General features: G+C 38.4%; 1 protein-coding gene across 2 annotated transcripts in view; it reads right to left on the reverse strand.

The window, feature by feature from the left end:
* MAMLD1 (mastermind like domain containing 1) overlaps window positions 1-18,263 on the reverse strand; it is a 253,785-nt gene that overhangs the window by 165,019 nt on the left and 70,503 nt on the right. For both annotated transcript variants that reach the window (XM_079319018.1, XM_079319017.1), the window contains one exon: window positions 12,755-12,882. The gene's annotated coding sequence lies outside the window, so the exon portion shown is untranslated. The remainder of the gene's footprint in view (window positions 1-12,754; window positions 12,883-18,263) is intronic.

Here is an 18,263-nt window from a genome sequence, read left to right on the forward strand (position 1 = left end):
CAGGTTAGGGATAATTAGTAAAGTGTGTAGACCCTCTGTCCTAAAAGTCAATTGCGAGAAATCCACAAAATAATGAATGCCTATCAATAGTTAATGATGTATGTCAAGAAGAGCCCAGACTTTGGGCTTTTCCCCTTTAAGCCTATGTGCTATCCCCTTGTGTTTCAGCTGGTCCAGCTGAATGCCTCCCTCCCCGTGTGCCGTCCTGCTTTGAATCCCAGCCAAGATGAAGTAATTGAAAACTGCCAGCCCAAATACTTCAGAAGTCTATCATGGAACAAGATTCAACAAGTCTCTTCTCAATTTGTAAATTTGTTGGAATATATGCAGTAATAAGACTCTGATGTCAAACAAGTTTAAGTATTAGTCATATTCCTGTATGAGTGCTACAGCAGTGCTTAATGCTTCATATATTAACACTGCAAAGTTACTTCATCCCCATGTTCTTCACACTGTCTTGCACATAGATTTTTTTTATATTATTTTTATTAATCATTCAGAACATTCAGTTATTACAGTGATGCGCATGTATTGATAGTTTCAAAGTCATCTTTAGAGGTCTAGGTTTGCAAAACATTTGTATGATTTTGATTGACAGAAAAGTAGCTTTAGAAAGAATTTATGTTTTCTATATTTTGTTTCTAACAGGGTAAGTTACATATTTCGAGTATATACATATTCATGACCCACTTTGGGGAGTTGTTGGAACATATTAAAATACCAAAATAAAATGTAAACAAACCATAAATCTTTGCCATGTAAAGAGCGACAAGTAACAGTGAGAATTGAGACGTCCTTACAATTTTACGATTAATGTTTTTAAGTCCTCCTGGTTGTTTACAACTTACTGCCTCTTGATGCCCAACCATAACTGACAGGCCATGTGCTGTTAATTGGACTGAAAAAATGACTCGCTCCAAAATTCATCACTCTTAATAGCTTAGCCTCTTTGTTGTCTTCACAATTGCGCTGGTTCCACACGGAAGGGTTGGGGCAGAGCCGCCTGGGGAGCAGAGGGACTGTTCCCTCTCTGGGAGCTTCCCCTGTGGGATGCGGGGGACAGTGGAGGCTGATCTGGTGGTTGGCATCCAGGTGGCCATGAGAGAGTTGTTTCATTTTCATAAATCACATTGGTGGGGAGTGGGCCGCTCTCTTTCACCCTCCGGCCTCCCTGGAGGTGCGGTGGACTCCGGCCCGGGCCCGGCCCTGGCTCGGCTCCGGGCTCGGCCTCGGTCCCGGCACCCCGGGCCCGGCTCTGCGGGGCTCAGCTCGGCTCGGCTCGGCCTGGCCCCGGCTCTGCAGGGAACCTGGCCCAGCACCCCGGCCCCGGCTCTGCGGGGCTCAGCTCGGCTCGGCTCGGCCCGGCCCCGGTTCTGTGGGGCTCAGCTCAGCTCGGCTCCGGCTCAGCTCGGCTCGGCCCCTGCAGGCCCCCTGTGTCCCCCTGGCTCCGTGCGGCTCCCGGCTCGGCTCGGTTTGGCTCGGCTGAGGCTCCGCTCCTGCTCGGCTACCACGTGTCTCAGGGTTTTTCTTCCAGCAACAGCCTGGCCCGGCTTCTTCACATCCTAAATGCAACTTTAACCCTTTTAATGCCTGGATAAGACTCTAGATCTCCCAAGCTCCCCAGGATGAGAAGAATGAAGAGAAACTCTACCAAAGTCAGTGAAATGAATGCCACTCTTAAGTAGCTGAAAACCTTTGTGGGCTATAAAGAAACTGTGACTACAGTAAAATTCCTTTGAACTGTGAAATATACTTGGGGAGGTTTAAGTGCTTGAAAAGAAGACCTTTTTGCTTTGAGTAAATGGGGCTCTCTGTTTTGGGACTGAAAATATGGACAGAGACATTTAATAGAAAAAGAGATGAAGAGAATTTTGTTTTTCAGCAGCTTGCCTTTAAAAGTGGTACCCTAAGTGTGTAACATAACCCATAGCACAGCTCTGGAAGGACTGTGGAGATGAGAGGAAATTCATGGTTTGTAGGTCCAGGCAGATGCAGACTGTGAAAGTGAAGACACCCCTTTAAACCTAAACCAAAAAAGGAACTTTCCTCTCTAAAGTGAACTGAAATGATTATTTAAGTAGATAACTGACTGAAGTGTTTTCTGTATGTTGTTTTTAAGAAATGTGGAATGAAGGAAGGGGGAGGAAGGAACAATCAAGGAACCTTATTTGAATTATTTTTGTGTTAATTATAAATTTCTTCTTATACCCTTCTAAGTTTTAAGCCTGCCTTGTCTCTCCTCCTAAATTCTATCTCTAAAAGAAATTATAAATTGGCAAACCCAAGTCACACCGTGACAACAATTAATCTTCTTACTACCAGAAAAGCTGAAAGAACTAACTCTACACACTGTACATCATCAAATTTGAACCAAAAAATTTAACCCAAACTTCTGGGATGTGTTGATCCAGATCAGTGCCAGCTTATGTCCCTCCCTAATTATTTACAAGAACAGCTGGCAGAGTATTTGTAATACTTGATTCCTTGTGGCATATATAGAAATCACAGGTTTTAATTTTGATATCACAGAAAAGGCAGAATTTTAAAAGAGAATTCGTGTAATTTATTGTAATCAGTGGAAGAGCAGTGCAGACAGCAGTGATAAAAAAGAGCTTTCAAATTATCAGATTTTAACATGACAGGGTCCCTCCTAGAAACTTTTACACCCTCTGTTCAAAAATAATAAGGAGCCTATAAAACCTAAGCAAATGTTTCTGAGTACAGCCACTACCTTTGGGAGACAAGATTAGTGAATCCCCATCCTTTCTTTATTTGCCTTTCTTTGTTGTCTCTGCACAGACACATCACTGCAAGTCATTGAACCCTATAGAACCATCAGAGGTAAAGAGCAGCTGAGGGTTTGAAAAGTGCCAGAGCATTAATTCACTCAGAATTCCTGAATCTCCACTGATACAATGAAAGCTACTCAATCACAGGATGATGTGGAAAGCCTAATAGCAGCTTTATAGTTAAAGCACAGGAGTGGGAGACAAGAAGTGCAGGTTCTATTCTTACTGCCAGCACCTGCGTGCAACCTTCAACAAACCATCAGTTTTCATTGCTCATTTTCTCTGTATGCAAAGTGGGAATAATTATGCTCACAAGACTCTTTTTAAGCTAACTTCACCTTCATCTGAGGAGCACTTTGGGATCTTCAGGTTAGAGAAACTACTGAACTGTAAAATATAATTTAAAATATGTATTTTACTGGATGCGTTTAAAATAAGCATTCCCTGTGCCAGTGTAAAGAGGAATTGTGAGTGTGGGATATCAAGTCTAGATAATTTAACTGTTACATTGAAATGTTGTTTGCAAAGGATTTTTCAATTCAGCAGATGACTGTAAAGCAGCACTTCAAACAGCTTTGCCCAGAATATCTATTATTAGTAAACAACTGTGCCTTACAGGATTATTTGCAACACTTTGCATTAGGTACACTTCAGGTAGGCTTCTGAAAATAGAGCTTCAAACATGTTAAAAGATAATATGTGTGCACATGCATAAACTTCTACATTTTCTACAAACTTGCATTTCTGTTCTAACATAAACAAAAGTAATTTCAGAAATGACATTCAATATCTGACTCACTTTTATGCTCAGTAAAGGTGACACATTACAGAAGAACAAAGCATGGAGCTGGTCTGGCTTTGGTTATTTCCTGTTTAGTCAGAAATAGCTGCTGGAACTGTGTTTATCCCTCACATTCACTGGAAGGGCTTTCTCCCATTTTTGCAGTGGAAAAGCTCCAAAGATCTCCACCAGCAAACATTTAAGAAAGGACCTGGATCTTTACCTTTGCAAAAGAGGAATAACAAAATTACCCAAAGACAGGGTAACAGCTATGCTTTTACTTTGCACATAAGCTGACCATTCAAGGCCATCTATCATCATTTTCCTGTAAAAAAACTCTGGAATAAGCTGTTATCTTCAGTCAAAGAATAGGAAACAATTACAAAGGCTACTTCTCTTCTGCAGGTTAGGCAGAAATACTCAGCTCTTTCCAGCACCCCAGAAATCCCTGGCCATAGAACCTTTCTTTATCTTCTCTTCTGCAAAAGCTCCCACTACGTAACCCCCTCATCTTTCCAGGCAGGCAATCTGTTCAGTCTTCCAGCTGGGAATAGACCACAGCTGATTCCCAGCACTTCTGCCGTTTTACAGCCTTGACCAGCTGTTCTTACAGGGCTTTAAAGACCAGGAAACTGCCATCCTGCTCACCATATAAAAAGAAGATATGCCCTCACTGTAGGGGAATGACCAGCTTTGCTGTGCTTGGCCAAGCAGTGTGCTAGCAGAGCACACAACACATAGCCCTGTAAAAGATTTGCTTTACACAAAAGTAAGCTGAGAATAGAGAAGTGGAAACTGTCAGATATGCCTGAATCAGGCATACAGCATCCCATTTACGCAATGTGACTTTGTCTTATACTGAAATAGGGCACAGCTGAATTTGTAAATAGCCTAGTACTCATCCCTCTGTCCTTCTGTAAATTAAACAGGGACCTTTCAAATGACAATTCTGGTGTCCTCTGCAATCTTTTCTGGAGGCTCCACGTGGAGCCACCTTGTCTGAGATCTTTCAACTCCCATGTTCCCTTGCCATGATACACCTTGAAGATGAAGGCAATTTGTAGTCAGTAGTGAGATATAGTGACATTGAAATATGAAGGCCCCTACAGGAAAGATTTTTGTGAATACTTCTGTGACAAGTCTGTATGATTTGGTGGTGATTTAAAAATTAAACTACATAGTAAAGCTTTATTTGCATTGTTATCTTTTAGAAAGTTTTCCTTTGAAGTGGAATATTACATTAGTCATTTTGGGTTCAACTGTAACAGAGTCTAATGTGGGCATCTGCAGTCCTGACTATTAGCTGCTTTTATGATCTTGTGGATGTTTTTGAGTTGAGCATTAATTAAAAAGTGTTACAGTATAAACATGTATGTATTTCTTGGAAAATGGATGCAGTCACCAGTCCCATTTGTGTTACTGCCCATGAGCCAGCCGTGTTCAATCCCACTTGTACTTACACAGCAGAAGTTATGTGTCTCTAACAGCTTCTCAAAGAGAGTGGTTTTGTTGAGAAAATGTAGCCCAAGCTTCCCTGCTAAATGTAATTTATTTTATTTTTATTTGATTTTCCCATGTCACTCATGTTCTTGTTTTGCCACCTGCTCTATCTCAGACAGCTCATAATTTATAAAACTCTGAAAGAGGGGTGGAGACAATCTTCCTGTTACTGTTCTGTATAACACGAAGACAAAGTGATCCTGGGTATAGGAATGCAGCCATAGTATGATCTAGAAAAGTAGATCTAGGAAAAACATCTGACTGATTTGGTAACACTGAGATTTCTAGGTAGTTTAAAACGTGCCCATTTGTTTTTGCAGTGCAAATAGCTACCACCAAGAACATACAGTTCCTTGTAGTTAACAAAACTGGATCAGAAGGCTGCTACTCCAGTTTAAGTAATTTTAAATTTTGCCACTGGTACAACAGTGCTGAGATTTTATGCTGGGATCTAAATGTGAATGACCAAGACTATGCCAGAGGGGAAGCCACACATTCTTTTTTGTTTTGGTAGGCTGAATTACAGAAACAGGTGAAGACCATGCAAAAGTCACTCTGCCTCAAGGGTGAGATCTCCTGAGGAAAAACTGGTCCTGACTCTCCATTTGCTACACCTCTCTACATTAGCAGTGATGTGTCATGACTGATTTTGGTGTAGATGCAAAAGTGGGCAAAGAAATGCATCTAATATATTTTTCAAAAACCAGCATTTCCAGGCTTCCACTGAGATACCATGGGATGTCAAGTTTCTGCTGACCGTGCTCAACATATTCTCTTTGCATTTGTCTGTGCCAAACAATGAACACTTCAAATAATTCTAAACTTTATCTTGATAATTATTTTTCTTTTTCTCATTCATACTCTGACTTATGTATGATTTACTGTGTTTCTACTGGGAAAGTTGCATATGAAAGTAAGCTTTCCCTTGTGAGAGTTTGTACATCACCATTTGGAGGCATCTTTTTGCTTTTACTTAGGAATATTTCCTACATCAATTTTCAACTTCATCATTACTGGAAATTGTCTAGGTAATAATTTTAAAGATGTTAAAGAGCAGCTGGTATTTCATGCAAAAGCCTGACAAATACTCCATTACAAGTTTTGCTGGTGATAATTCATCAAAAGGCACACTTTTCTAATCCCTTTCTTTTTTTACAGACGTTGCCACCTGAAGTTACACACTTAAATTTCTAAATACATGATTTCTAAATACATTATTTGGCTCCTCTTTTTTGTATTGTCCCCAGAGGAAGATGCTGAGTTAGTCAGAGATAAAGAAAAATAAATTACTAACACAATTAGTCATTCATTTGTGTTCAGCCCAAGATAAAGAGGGGTCAGTTGCAAGTCTTTGAATCTTTCTTTTTAGCAGTATCCTGTAAAAACCTTATATTGAGACTTCCCACAAATGGAAAAGAAATAACAGTTTTATTGGTACCGATGCAAGATCATCAGTCCCAGATCATGTTATGCAACGAGCAAAAATGAGATAGCAAAATTAGGAGCCTAATTTTCACTCCACTGAAGACCTTTTTTTCAGACATTTTCTACTTATAGTTACCCTTATTATTATTTGTTTCCAGTCACTATTCACACACTGGGCATAAAGTATTCAACTTTTTATCTCTATATATTTCTACCTACCTATTACTTTCATAGGTATAACAAATTAGCTACATTTTCATTCAGTTCTTTCACTGGTATGTTGAATTTAAACAGAAAGTATTCAGATTACCTAGATTAATTAGATGTTTTATCAAAAAAAACACAGGAAAATGAGTTGCAGAGTATAATATAAAACACAGCAGGCTTTAACTTTCTGCCTGGAACCTGTTAAAAAAATAATAATAATTAATAAGGAAATTCAGAGTACACTGCATTCTATGCATAAATAAGAGATATTAAAGGCAAATATTTGCTTTTAGATTATGACAAATTCAGATTTGCACCCAAAAAAATGGACTTGAGGTGTTAATTTAGCTAAATAGGAGCTCTAATCAGTCATTCCTCCTGCATCATCTTCCATGGCTATGCATAATTAGAGTAGAGGTGCTTGTACTGTAACACAACCTTTCACTGTAAGCTACAGCCTGAGGATGTTTTCTCCCCTTTTCCTTTGCACAGCCCTAAGCCCCATCACACATTTAGAAGGAACAGTTTAAAAACTAGATGGAGTATAATAAATTAATCTGGACTTAGTGGGTGGGTAAAAGGTCCAGCAGGGGTTTTTTATAGACCCTGGGGACAAGAAGAGAGAGGAAAATGGAATACTGCACAATGACATTAGTAAGGCAAACAGAGATAATACTGTGTGCACGCCTGTGTGCATGTGTCTGTGTGTGTCTGCAGAGTGCTGGGGGAAGGGTGGCATCAGTATTCTCAGCCTTGAATCATCCTAATGTAATAACGATTGAAAACTGCCAGCCTGCTTCCAGAGAGCAAAGGAAGGAGTGTTTCTACATCTGTGCTTAAATTATCACACACCACCAAATCACAGGCATAAGAACTCTACATGAAAAAGCAAACAGCATTAGCAAGCCTCCATTCTGAACACTCTTAGGAATTTGAAACCTTTGTTCTCTGACCAGATCTACCCAGAGAGGGAAGGTGTGCACAACCTGCATCAACTTATTATCGTACAACTTTATAGTAGGAGATGCAAGAATGAATTCTTGTGCTTTTGAATAACAGGTAAACACAAGTGTTAGATACCAGGAAACAGGTTTGTCCTGATACCTACTTTTACATATAGTACTAATGCCATAGCAGCATTAAGAGCCAAGGTGGCAGCTGCACTCTGTTTGGCCAGCACTACCACATTTCCAAGGAAAGATTAAACAATAAAAATGCTTCTGTCCTACCCCTAAGCTGTGAAATGGGCTCTCCTTTTCACAGATTTGGACTTCCTATATGCTATGAACCATCTTCAGGAAGAACATCAAAGTAAAAGTGTGCAATTTCATAAAGGAAGAATTTCAGAATGCAGAACAGCACAGAGCAAAACAGAGTGCAAGGAAAGAAAGAGGGGGTGGAAATGGATTGAGAATTGCATTGTCAGAAGCCTGCAAACCAACAGGTTTGGAAAAGTAGTTTCTAATGATCCATTTCAAATTTCTACCTAAAATACAAAAGGTATGAATGAAATATTCCTGTATTGAATACATATTTATCACAACTCAACATGCAATATGCACTTTGAAATTGAAATGAAACAAAACTAATGTAGTTGTAAAACCTGCCTAAATAGCAGCTGCTTCTCATTCTCTTTTTCCACATCTTCTGTAAGCAAGGGCTTGACATAGCTCATGCAACTTGGGTCATTACCCATTATATCAAAGACTATACATGCCACTGCTTCCCATTTTACTTTTCCAGCAGAGTTCTGGATGACATTTTAAGACATACACAAGGAGAGGGAAATATATATTGCACCTTCTGTTCTACTAGGACCCAAGAAAATAAGTTGAAGTGCCTTCTACCACTGCTTGCATTGACCAGATCCTCCTCTCAACTCTCCTTGACCTGCTGAGGAAAAGCAGGGACTTGAAGGAAGTCCTCCTGGACATCACTCATACTCTCCCCATGTCCATTCTTTTCTAGAACAACTCCCCCAATGCAGTAGACCTATGATTTTTGAAGAGGAGTTTCCAAGTTTGAGCCTGGCTTTAGTTTAAAACCATCTTTTTTTATTACATTCTCTCAAAAAATGCATCTGTTATGGAATCTTTAGAGTGCAAGAATTACATGTTTTTATCACATGATCTTGGAACAATTTGGGATGTTGCACAACAACCAACAGTTCGATGCAAAGAAATGGTAGCAATGCAGTTTTCAAGCTAAAAATCTGGATATGATGCTGGACTGGCAACATCTGACTGGCTGAAGATTGTGAAAGAAACAACTAAAGTAAAGGATGTTATCCAGAAAAGTACCCAAAAGAGCTAGAAGTTAAAATAAGTCCAAGGTTATCAGTCCTTAGCAACATCTTACATATAGTAAAAAAATGCAAAGACATGTAATTAAGTGGACAGTGAAGAACATTTCCAGAGCATGCAGAGAGAGTTCATTTCGAAGTCACAGCAACTTTATTCATCTGCTGGGGCTGCATCTGTTTGTTGCCAGAATGTACTCAATGCTGAGTATCTCTATTCCTGCGTAACTCTTATTCACAAAACACAAAAAGAACACAAACAATGTTCTTCCTTTTATCTATTTGTAAGTATGTTTTAGATAAAGCTATTGAGACAGTTTAAGACTATTTGTTCAGATTGCACAAGCTATTTGGTGCCAGAGTTATTTAAATCCTGGAAGAGGTATTACAATAGATAGAAATGATGTATGAATAGTACATAAATGATGGTAATGGAAGGGTTGGTTTAATAAATGGAAACTTTAAGCTGAAAGCATGAATGACAAGGCACTGGATTTCCAGTTCCACTGATGTGGAACGTGGGGTCACAAAAATCAGAGAGGAAATGCTGCAGTTGCCCTGCCAGGATTTATCCCACACTCTGAGAACTGGACATCCTTGAATAAGCTGCTGGAGATGTCACCTTGCAGATGATGCTTGAAACTGACAATCTAATCATCTGCAGCACTTTTTCTAAAGAATAAGGAATTAGCTGTAGTGAACTGGCCTCATTTCAGCCTGCATAATTACACCCTCACACCTATGATTCCTTTGCTATTTCTTAGGGGGGAAAAAAAAGAACATATTCTTCCCTTGCTGAAAACCTTTTGTCTTGGAAATCTTAGTTATAGCTGTAATCACATTGTTCTTAAGTCTGATATCAAACTGTTAAATTTTCAATGTACTTTGAGATAATTTATTCTAAATCTTAAGATTATTATTGCAGACATCTCAAACGACTACATATTCCTCCTCCCTGTATGTTCCAATAATGAGGCTTGAAAGAGTAAACTGGAAGTTAGGTTTCTGATTCCTTCTCCTTTCTTGCCCTGCCCATTTATATGCTTTGAAAACTGAAGTCAACACTGTTGGAACCTTTTTAAAGTGGTTTAATAAACATGGGATGCTTGCAGTTGCTTTGCACTTTAATAGCAATGCAGTGGCACTAAGACATTGCCACAAATATAATGCATAAAATTGTGTTGGGTTTTAACTGCTCACTTTTTGTCAGGCACGTGTATTACACACACACTTTAAAACTATTTTGTTCAAAACCTAAAAATCCTCTCCCAGTTTTTACTTTCCCATTATGGGAAAGTGACTGCCTTTTTCCAGTGGAATTTAAAGGGCATGCACCACTTGGAGCTGTTAAGAGCCAGATTTTGTGACTCCAGCAGTGTAGTTAGCTTCAGTGGAAACTTTCCAACAGCACCAGAAGAGTACCTATGGAAGTGATCACATTGTTGATCTGACAATTACTTCCTTGAGGACAGTTCCAAAACAAGGGATTGGTTCCCTAATCTGTATATGTATATATATATTGATTGTATGTATATTTTTCCTCTTCTGCCTTCTTTTAACTACTACACTGCTCAGTATACACAGCAAAATGTAACTTGACTGTGTCTAGGGTGTGCTCTTGCCCTGGTATGCTGTGTTTCAGTGCAGTGTATCTGGTGACCAGCAGATGGATGTGACAGAACACTCAGGAGCAACCACCAAGAATAGCAGTGCTAAGAGCAACAATGGCCAAGCACTGTTAACACAAGAAGTTTGGTTCAGGATTTTAAAGTCCCAAAGTAGCGGCTTTGTCTAGGGTTTTGGTTTGACCCATTTTAAATATCGTGTGTCTGTTTTGTGAGAAGACCTTCATTAACCTGCCCTGAAGTCCTTAAAAATTAAATTAAATCTCACTAGAAAAGATTCAAGTAGAAAAGTGCTTGCTTTAGTTCTAAGGGATATAACTTGTAATGCTTCTGATTTTGGGCCATCATCCCTCTCTTTCTTGCCAGGCTCAGGGTGACATTTCACTCATTTTTATTCAGAGGTAAATTGGATGACCAGGAATGAAATTAATTCCAGAGTCTGATTCAAAGTGCATTAAAATAAACAAAAGGCCTCATATTAACTTTAGTAGAATACCTACACTGTTTAGTGGAGCACTACAGTTAACATAAGCCTAAATATGAACATAGTTTTAAAGGAAAAACTTTAGTATTCCATACCATACTGACAATATTTAATCCTTGTTTGTGCTAAGCAGCATAACTTTCTTTTATGTTTCAGATGCTGACATTCATAAATTTACAGTATAATACTGCATTTTGCTTTTGCATTAGGTTCAGCTGGACTTTTACTGACAAACATTTTGAAGATTTTTTTACTTACTAACTCAAGAGACTACAATCAGAATTTTTCTGCTACATACCTTCAATGGTATAGGGATTACAGGCTTGAGTGACTTACATTGTATAATAAGCTGCCAAATGAGATGAGGTAAAACAGTAACTCCACAAAAGGATCTAATTCAGTGTACTTACTGTGTGCTAGCATTAGTCAGCGATTAGGTTATTAAATCCTCTCTAATTATTATTTGAAGCTTTTCATAAATAGCTTTTTGCAAAATGGATCTTATCTAAAAATTTAATTTATTGAATGTTTACAGGCTTAAAAAAGTGATTTTATAATATAAACCCAGAATTACTTCCTTTTTAAATAAACCAAATCGCTGCTGTAATTGAGATGAGCATGCTATTTTTTTTTTCACACAATAATCTGATATGGGACTTTCTTCTCTCAAGAGACTTGCTTGATCTGCTCTTTATAGACATTCAGTCTCTGTAAATATGCTTTTGGTTTCTTTATCAGTAATAGTATTAGACCTGAATGCTTCAGTATACAGTATAATGGGATATTAAAGGGCTTTCTGTATATGTTTTAGACAAGCTAGTCTAATAGAAAGAAATGAATACGTGAAGGATATTCTTTACAAGTAAACAATACCATTTATAAGGATTTTCTTCTACCATTTAGTTATATTTTTAGAGAAAATTGCATTGTTTTCTTTCCCTTTTTTTTTTCTCTCTGTCATTGTTTGTCTATTCTTCCTGCTTCTACTTTCCTACTGAACCATCATGGGAAGGACTGCAATGCCATAAATTCAGAGATGCTCCTGTGTTCACTTTTTTTTTCCATTTTATTCTTAAACAATCATTAGCAAAGGTCAGAGCATGTACCAAAAGCAGGTCCTCCAAGTACCACTCTAATAATAGACCTGGGTTTGTTCAACAGAAAACTCATTGAGCCACAAACTAAATGTCTTTGGACAATGGGTTCCTCAAGGCAAATCTACTAAAGTAAAAGGGATTGTACCACTTGGCATAGCAGAGGCAGAATCCCACACTGTAAATGGAATGAAACTTCCTCATGTAAAGCCAGACCAGGTCCATCCACATGTCAGAGTAGGGTCCTATGTGCCAAACACTGCAAGGGCCAGTTAGCACCACCAGGACATATCCCCACGTTACCTACTTTTAGCATTCCAGAACAAAACTGGGGGCTCACACTTTGGCATACAGTGCCAAAGCTCCAAACAGGCAAAATGAAGATCCTCACTGGTACTTGGCAATGAACACAACCTGGCCATACTTCTGTCACTGTATTAATCATCTACTGCTGACAGAAAGAACAGCTCATTTTGACCAGACAACAGAAATGTTATTCAGAAGATACATGGAGAGATGTGCAGGCTCAGGAAGATGACCAAAGACTCACCGTCCTGTCTGCAGCCACATGCTAATCTCACGTTTGGCTGCTGGCTGTGTGCTGAGCTGCTTTCTTCAGTATTTTGCATGTTGAGTGGCTTGTTATTCACTTCTGCCTCTGCTGGAAGCCAGACTAACCTGTGAGGGAAGTGTGGAAAACAATTGAAGTATATTGAAATGGTCATACAAGTGCAGCACAATGCAACACTTTACAAAATTTATTAGGTGTTACTACATGCACTGGCACTCACATGATAGAGATCTTAACAAGACCAACAAATAGGACATCTGCATTCCTACAAGAACATTTGAGGTGAAAATTTAACATTAAACCAAAACTGTACTTACTGCAGTGCAAACACTGCAATCAATTGGTCTGCCTTGCAATGCAGTACTGTTGCCAAAGTAAAACAGAAATGCTCATTACAGCAGCAATTAATTGCTTGCTATTTTTGAAAATTAACAGTTAATATAGTTTTCCAAGCCAGTCCAATTCAGTATTACTCTGAATTTTCATGCATCATTTCTTTATTTTTGTCCCTATTGTGCATACAAGGTCAATTAACTGGTAAATATAATTATTTTACAAACATAGCAAGCAGCAGCTATTATAAGTAACAACTTATTTGCATATTTCCTTGTTTCTGAAGAGAACAGCGATGTTACAAGTCTGAAAATCTTTGCAACTCTAAAACAGTGAGATACTGTTTTAAAGTAAATCTTCTGTTTCAGTAAGTGTTCTAGTAAATAAGCCATTTCTTAGAATAAAATCAGCAAGTAGAAGCTGGGTTGCAGATTTCAGAATTTGTCTCATTTGCATCTTCAAAATGGAATGGAACTAAAAGCTTTCAAGCTCTATTGTTCAACTCCACAATTCCGTTGCTTTTTGTAAATGAAACAGAAAAGAGATGTATGAGAATATATCACGCATTTTAGTGTAAATGAATTTTTCCAATTGTAAATTAATATAATTGTTTGTAGTTACCTTCACAGCATTTCTGAAGTTGTGAGCTGTGAGCTGAATTCTGACTGAATTTTGTGAAAGATTTGGGGAAACATGACTCATGGGACTTTAATACCGGCAGACAAAGACCCCTTTCTGGCTCTATTTTTGATTTCCAGGGTGTCTTTAAATAAAGAAGACATTCAGGACTGAGGGACAATGAAGAACTAAGATGATTTCTTTTAAAAGGAGAAATCAAAGGACAGCAGTCCTCATGTGCACTATATCTGGCAATCTCTTTGGCTGAATATCGAAGGACTGGGTGAAACTCACATGCTGTGCTGTAACTGTGTGGCTAGAGAGGTTTTCCTACACATATTTCTTGATGACAACTGCATGCTGTTGGATTTGTTTCAGTGGCTGTGAATCTGTGAGCCATGTTGTGTTCCATTTGCCACTTCACAAGAAAAAACTATTTAGCAAGCTTATGGCAAGCAGAATACTTCATTTGTGCTGATTGGGGTAGACAGGGTGATTTGTAGATTCACACATGGTGAGCTTCAGGCACTTTGAAAAAACTACCTTGGGCGAATTTGAGATTTATGCTCCAGCCCCAGTGCAATTCATGTATTGGGGTGCTCCTACTGAGACCCACCAATGGGAACTGACAGCTGCATACAGTGCACTGGAAACATTTTAAAGCGTGCTGTAAAGAAAATAGAGCAGTCTTCGCCTAGCAGGGAGAAAAATCGATGAGTCGGCACTTGGCAGTGGTGACCAGCAGGAGGATGCTTCTGATGAATGCTGAGTCATTGATTTCCCTCCCTGATCAGCAGCAGCTGCTCCATTCACACTGCAGAGCCTTCTTGCAGCGACCACACGAGTCAGCAGCCTTTATTGTCATTAAAGTAAGAGATATTAGCTGACAAGGCACACAGTTTATATATTTTTGGTTTCGATAGCACTACCTTACATTTTCTAAGTTGCTTCTCAGCTAGGGTAGCTAAAAAGACATTTGTATCAAGGCAGGAGATCCAATAGCACAGGCAGCTCACAGGTACAGACAGTATTTGCACGACAGATGTGTGAATGTCACCCAAGCCTTCAGTTTCTTTTTTTTACCAGGAAGAATAAGAGGTTAGGACACAAACAAAGAGGTTAGGACATCATCTGAGAAGGTAGACTGCAAGTCAGCACAAAGTGTACATGTTTAAAGACAGACATGTGTAAATGTGCAGATGGACTGGGCTCTTCCCATGTGCCATGGCTTCAGTGTGTGTGGTGTAACACAGTATGGCTAAAGACCAAAGCGTAATTGTAGTTTACAATGTTATGACTGCAAAAAAGCAACAGGTAAAACAGGTGAAACTACACTGAATGACTACAATGAAAGCATAGTCAGAGCAGGTTATTACAAATCTCAGCATCTGATGAGGATGTATATATTTCTTAAGATATTCTATCATTTGTTATATTGTTTACATTGGTATAATTGTTCTTATTAAGTTAATGTATTTATATATCTGTTTGAATTGATCTCTGAGGAAGCAGTTTACATAAGGAGAAAAAAAGAAGAGAAGGGGCCTGTTGTTTCTCACGATTAAAATTGACTGAAATACACTATTTATAGTCAGGCACTTCACTGCTAGTAGCAATGCTGAGCATCTATATTTCAGGTTCCATTCATCACAGAATATGCATGACTTTGCCTCAAAAACACTCAGAAAAAGCAATAGGTTAGGCTTCAGTGCTTGAACTGGTATTTCAGCAAAAGCTTACATGGCCAGCCACAAAACCATTCTCCCTTAACATCATGGGTGTTTGTCCTCCAAGAAAGAGCCTTTTCACAGCCTGGATTCAGGAGAGCCCATAACAGACAAACTGTATTTTCCTAGTTAATTCAGCTGCAGACTGAAAATTGCTTTTTTATAGCTTGTTCTCTGCTTTCATAAGGCACAAGTCTACTTAAATTCTTTTGCTTTTTCAAGCAACCTCATCTCCTCGTTTCAGTGAGTCCTTGTTAGAGCTGCATTGAACTCAGTGGTTTTAGTTTAGATAGTTTTTGGAAAGTGTACATCAGTTACAACATCCACTCAGGTTGTAGTGTTTTTCAAGTTTATGAACTCTAAAATTTAAGATGAACATCACTGCTAGCACTTTCCCTCTGCCTTATCTCCCCACATTTCTGAAAGCCTGCCTTCATTCTGCTGTGCCTGGGGCAGCTGAGCAGACTCCTCCTCATACCAGTGGCTGCATTAGTGCAGAAGCTTTCAAGGATAACTGCTGCTCCTTGGGGAGCCCCAGAATAGGAGCAGGCAAGAGTGCTCTCATTTTTTTATTCCTTCACACATCTGGGGTCTGAAGTGTCTTAGGCTGTGCTAAAAATCTGGTAACTTATGAAAAGTCTTTGAAATCAGACTGTAAGCTTTACTGCAGGTAATGAGCTGTGCAACTTCTGCAATCATACACATATCACTTTCCTTAAAATTGTTGACCAAAGGTCTCAAAAATACAAAACAGAAATAGCAAATGAACTCCAAAGTGTAATGTGACCCTGTCTCATGTCTGAATTTCTTTGATATGATCCACACGGACAGAAATGACTTGCACATTACCAGTTGCCACTGATGCAAGTAGCAGTGTTCTTGAAGTTCTCCATTTAATTTGCCAACAATTTCAGTAAAATACTAACTTTGCAATCTGAAGGCCAGGTTCTGGTACTGATTGATGACCAGGTGACAAGGAATAGAAGAGGGATCAAACGAAAAATAAAGAACACAACATAATTTCATTATTGACTGAAAATTAAAGAACACTGTATTCAGGACAGAATTCAGAGAGAACAGAATACTTGGTGTGTAAAATGTTTTTAACTCCTATAACCCTGATCAGAAGGGGATATGCCACCCATAAACAATGAATATCCAATACAAATTATGCATATTGGGACACATAGTCCAAATTTTGGATAACAAGAAGTTTCATTACATAGATGTTCCAATGAACAAGATTCTGCAATGTTCAGATCATATCTAACTAATAAAATTAAAGATTTAGGTAATTAATATAGATCCAGACGTTCACCTAATTAAAATGAACAGAGTAGAAAGAACTGATTTCCTTATGAATGAAAATAAACATACAAATTAGTGTTCTTCTAGAGATAATGTATAACTAATGCTTTGATAATAGAAATCTCACATTAGTTTCAATGTAAGATTGCTACTGATCAGAAAAAATATATGTTGTTACACTTAGTCAGATTGTCCAAATCAGCATATGACTTCATGGAACTATGACAATTTACCATATCTGAGGACCTGCTTGTTATCTTCAACCAAAGAGGAACACAGAATCAACATTTGTAAAGAGGAACACTTCCTTAGAGACACTATCAAACAAAAACTTCTTCAGATGAAAAATGAAAATCAATGGTAACACTGCAGAGGCTCTCAACATTACTAATACTCAAACAGCCTCAGTACATGTAAAAGAACAAAATTTATTTGAAAATAAAATCAGAAAAGGCTTCCCTTAATGTGTGTAATTATGAGAACAGGTTTAAAACTTTTCTTAAGCTCTGAAATCCTTGAAAATAGACTTTATCTAGATGGGGTAACATTTGTAGTCATCATATTGTGTGTATCCCTTTCTGTTACACCCCTGAAAATAAAATCAGAGTACTCAAGAACAGCCCCAAATAGGCTGCCTTTTGGACACAGAAGACATCCTTAAAATATATTCCAAACACTCTCAAATGTTCAGAGAAACAGCTGTTCAATCTTATGTCATATCACTACACCATTCTTATTGCAAAAGATAGAGACCTTGCATAATCAACATATTTTCCTGGCATGGTCTCCTATCACTCCCATTCTCACCCTCTAACATAGCTGCTGCATTAGCAGCACTTCTGTTTGACCACATATGCTGAAGATTATTTTCTAGAATAGACTTTCACAGTCAATGCTTTCTGAATACTGCTGGTCAGAGCTGTTAGGAACCTTCTTCACAGAAGATACAACTTTACTTTTAACTAAAGACATCCGGTCAATTATTTGTTAAAGCTTGTAGTTTAGTTTGATGATGTTGGACTAGAAACTTTGCTTATATAAAATTGATATAATTTTAATATACTTAGCAGAAATATGCTGAATTAATACCAATACAAAATATGTCCCTAAAAACTACAATATAGGAAGATGTTAAGCAGACATGCGTCTTTTAAAAACTGATTTAAACGTAAAATCTTCACTTTTTTTTTCTAGATGTAAATTGAGAATATTCTAGCCCTTAAGCAAAGTTATTTGAAGGTAATGTCAGATAAGAGCCAAATTTGGCTCAATATGCATTCACTGGATGTGCTCCACCCTGCAGAAACACTTCTCCCCAATCAGTATGACAAAAATGTAGGACAGAGAGCAGGCAGTACTAGTTCATTTTTGCTCACTTTTTAAAGCCTTCTTTGGAAGCATCTTTTCTCTCCCTCTGTGTATGTGTCTACCCCTCCTCTTTCATTTCTTTTCTCTGTAGGGCATCAAAAGTGCTTTTCAGGTGGGAGGGCAGCAGTGTAAAA

The sequence above is a fragment of the Erithacus rubecula genome (assembly GCF_903797595.1).
Source record: "Erithacus rubecula genome assembly, chromosome: 15".
Lineage (NCBI taxonomy): Eukaryota > Metazoa > Chordata > Aves > Passeriformes > Muscicapidae > Erithacus > Erithacus rubecula.